Here is a 4449-nt window from a genome sequence, read left to right as displayed (position 1 = left end):
TGCCAGCAGGGAGAGAACGTGGCCATGGAGATGTGATTAAAAACCATTTTATGGAAATTTTCCAATTATTTTCCTTGGCTCATATGTTCTAACTAGACCCAGGTGCATCTAGTGTTTGGGTCAGGAATGATACCCAAAACCTTCTTCTATTCTGTGGGTTTCAGTTTGGTCAGCTCTGCAGATGTTGGGCAGTAGCACTGAAGTGGCCAGCACTTTACAGAATGTGGGAGAAAAAATTTCTAGATCCTAGCCAGGATCTAAAAGCCTAGGCATAAAGAGTCATAGAATAGAATCATAGAATCGTTTAGGTTGCTAAAGTCTTCTAAAATCAAAATTAACTATCAACTCTGCCAAGGCCACCACTAAACCATGTCTCTGAGTGCTACATCTACACATCTTTTAAATCCTTCCAGGAATGGTGAGTCCCTCACTTCCCTGGGCATCCTGTTCCAATGCCTGACCACCCTTTCCACGAAGAAATCTTCTCTAAAGTCCAATCCAAACTCCCCCTGCTGCAACCTGAGGCCATTTCCTCTCATTCTGTCACTGTTCCCTAGGAGAAGTGACCAAGCCCCAGCTGGCTGCACCCTCCCATCAGGGAATTGTAGAGATCAAAATTCCCCTCTGAGCCTCCTTTTCTCTGGGCTGAACAGCCCTAACTCCATGAGGTTTATAAAAAAACCTACATGTAAGTTTACAGCTGTTTCTTGCCTCAGAATGTGAGATTCAATCTGTGCAGCCACTCTTGTATTGATCCTGATTTAGGTTTATAGACACGGTGTGATTTTATCACTCCTTTATTTACCCCCACCCATTAACATTTCCACATCTGACTGTCTGGTTAGACACCAACTGGCAGCAACAGCTTCATGGCTGGATTTTCCCTCATTCTGTTCCTTAATTCACCATTAAAACTTCATTATTATTGTGATGGTAAAAGGCTTAGTTATCCATTATTACTCTCCCAAAGGCCTGGCAGATCCCCTGGACAAACACTTGGCAGATTTGAGCACCAGGACTAAATCTAATAGGGTGATGCAGAATGCAACAGAAATGATTTCCCAGCTGATCCATAATCCTCCATCAGAAAAGCAACATTTCTCTGTCTTTGACTGACAAGAACACAATTTGATCGGGACATCCAAGCTGCAGGTACAGGATGCCTCACAAGATGATACCTGCAACAAGCTGATCTTTAAAAAGGTCTGTTCCAACAAAAAAAAATCTATTCTATGATTTTTGAAATCTCCATGTGGTTTCTCACATGGCCAATCCTCATTTCTCCCACTGGGAGGGAAGTTTTGGCATGCACTGGAAGGAAGTTCCTGATTCACATTTTATTTACATGTTTAAATTCAGGTTTTACTTTAAGCTCCTGTCTTACCATAAGTCAAACTCTTCCTATGCAGAGGCATAAATAAGATTTTCACTACATCATGCCAGGGTTTTATACATCTCTGTCTACCAAAATATCTTTTAGTATCAAATTAAGTGAGGTACTGAACTCCCAGCACAGCTATTTTGCTGCTGCTGCAGGAAAGAGAAATTGTGATTCCCAAACAGATCGATGCAGTTTCCTGTCTCTGACAGTGGCCAGTGGTGAATGTTTCAAAAGACAATATCAATCCTTCCCTTCTTCCAACCTGCTCTATCCCTAAGTGCACACACTGCACTTAATTGTTCAATCCGGAAAAATAATATCTTCCTAACCTTAGCTGACTGTAATTGCATGGAGCTTTATTTATATCAACATCAATATTCATCTGGATGGGAATTACCAGCACTGCTAGCAGGAGGCACTGCCTGCTTTATTACTGCTGTTCTCTAAAGGCTCTGTGCCAGCAATCCTCCGTTCCTCTGACAGAATCCGCCCACTTTTCTGCCAGAACTCCCTGCAGGAGCCCATCCTGCCTGTGCCCACAAGCCAGAATTTCTCAGGGTCACAGAATCACAGAATTATTTGGGAAGGAAGGGACCTGAAAGATCATCCTGTTCCAACCCCCCTGCCATGGCAAGGACACTTTCCACTATCCCAGATTGCTCCAAGCCCCATCCAGCCTGGCCTTGGGCACTGCCAGGGATGCAGGGACAGGCACAGCTTCTCTGGGCACCTGTGCCAGGGTCTCACCTCCCTCAAAGGGAAGAATTTTGTCATTCCCCCCATTATTGTCACTCCAGGCCCTTCTCCAAATTCCCTCTTGAGCTCTCCTGGAGCCCCTTTAGGCACTGAAAGGGGCTCTGAGATCTTCCCAGAGCTTTTTGTTCTCCAGGTGAGCTCCCCAGCTCTCCCAGCCTGGCTCCAGAGGTGTTCCAGCCTTTGGAGCATCTCTGTGACCGCCTCTGGACCAGCTTCAACAGATCCATGTCAGTCTTGTGCTGAGGACTCCAGAGCTGGACAGGGCACTCCCAGGAGGGGTCTCATGAGGACAGAGCAGAATCACCTCCCTTGACCTGCTGACCTGAATTTTTTCAGTGCCCTGATTTGTTCCCAGGATTCTCTGTTCATCCCTCAGGTTCAGGAGCAGGGAGCTTTTCCCTTTGCCTGCTCTCTGTGAATTCCCTGCCTCACTGCAGCCACAGCTCTGCCAACTGCTCAGCTTTTCCTTACTGGCACTGCTCTCGCTGTTATTCTCACTCTGCTCTGGAGCCTCAGCTGCAGATTCACCGCTTTAACACCAGAACAAAGCACTGGATCAATTAGTTTGACCTCCCAGCTCTCAGGGGCCACTACATTTCACCCAGTTCCCTTCACGCTGTGCCTTGAATTCTTTATTTTTAAAGCACTGGCAGCTGTATGGATTTATCCATCCCTGAGATGGCTTTGTGTGGAGTCAGCGTGGTTTCCATATGATTTAATGGTTCAGGATCAGCAGTGCATACAAATGGAGCTGCACTTGTTCCGGGGCCAGTTTGGGTCTCGGAGGGATGCAGAGCTCAGCTGGTTCTGCTTGGAGCCAGCTCCAGCCTCTCTGTGCCACATGTCACACCCCTGGAGCAGCAAGTTTGGGACAGCAGTGACAAGGTGTCCCACCAGCACTAGGTGAAGTCATTCCTGGCTCAGCACAGCAAAGTGATGAATCTCTGCCACTCTGCAGAGCTGCTTTGATGGTTCCCGAATCTCTGTGTGCATTTGCATCTCAGCTAATTAACAGTCCCTCCTGCGAGGCACAGCGCTGGCACCAGGCTGCAGAAGCTGTCTGAGCTAAAACTAACAAGCTCTGAAGCACCTGAGCTGACTCAGATTCCAGCATTTCGAGCTGCATAACAGAGTGTTCTCAGATGGTGCTGGGTGAGAATATCGAGCTGGGTTTACACGTCTTTAATAATGCAAAGGCAAAAAGGTAAATTAAACTTTAGGGGAAAAAAATAAAGGGAAAAATGTAGGGGAAAGGAATCATCATGCCATGTTCCTCTCAAAAAGCTATTAATTAAATATTAGTTCGAATCAGAGAGATCCTGGGGATATCACACTTCATACCAAGCCTCTTACAGGCTTGTGTGGCTGCCTCCAGCAATACACAGGAATTTTCCTTTTCTACCTGCTCAGTACCGTTTTTTATTTCTAATCTCTGCCTCAGTGTCACTTCTGAACAAGAGCAGGCTTTTAGGCAAAATTGCCTTATCCCTTTTACCGACAGCAGACCGATAGAGGTTGTCAAAGTCCCTCCCAAAAGCTCTCCGTTGTCAGCCACTCCAAGAGCTCAGGATTTAATGCAAGACAAGAGGCAGGGAGACAGATGGGAGACGGCAAGAACACAGTAACACAAACAGTCTAATTTTGTTGGAAAGGGTAAAAACTGCCTGGTGCTGCTGTTGTGCAGCGTGCCCCAATTCCTGGCTTTCCACACAAGACTCCACACGCAGAAGCAGCCACGGCATCATTAACCTCTGCAACCTCCCAGGTTTCACTGCTTAATTACAGTAATTTCACTATTATAAGCCGCACCATTTTGACTAAAATTTTGGTCTGAACCCAAAGTGCGGCTTATAATCAGGTGTGGCTGATATATGGACAAAGAATGAAAAGTTGCTGTTTTAGTTTGGAGGACAGGTGTGTGCTGAGAAAGGCAGGAGCTTCTCTTTGAAATGGAGAATGTAAACCCCCTCCCTCCAAATTATTAGAATTTTGAAATCAAGGGGCTCTCAGGCAAAGATATGGGAATTAGGAATAACAGTTCTTTACTAGGGAAATTAAAATAGAAATACAGCACTACAAAGAACAAACCCCAAACCCTGACACAGTCAGAGTACAACCTGACACCCGTCAGGCAGGGTGTTGGCAGCAGTCCCATCCCATGGTGGCTGCATCCTCCTGCAGTGACAGATGTGGCTCAGTTGGAGCAGTGCTCCTGTACAAGGTGCAGTTTCCCTCCGGAGCTCCAGTGGGGATGTGGAGAAATCCGGTTTTCCTCTGGAGTCCAGTGGAGAAAGGGGCTCCCTTAGTGTCCC

This window comes from Catharus ustulatus, chromosome 1 (genome assembly GCF_009819885.2).
Source record: "Catharus ustulatus isolate bCatUst1 chromosome 1, bCatUst1.pri.v2, whole genome shotgun sequence".
Lineage (NCBI taxonomy): Eukaryota > Metazoa > Chordata > Aves > Passeriformes > Turdidae > Catharus > Catharus ustulatus.
This window is presented reverse-complemented; position numbering follows the sequence as displayed.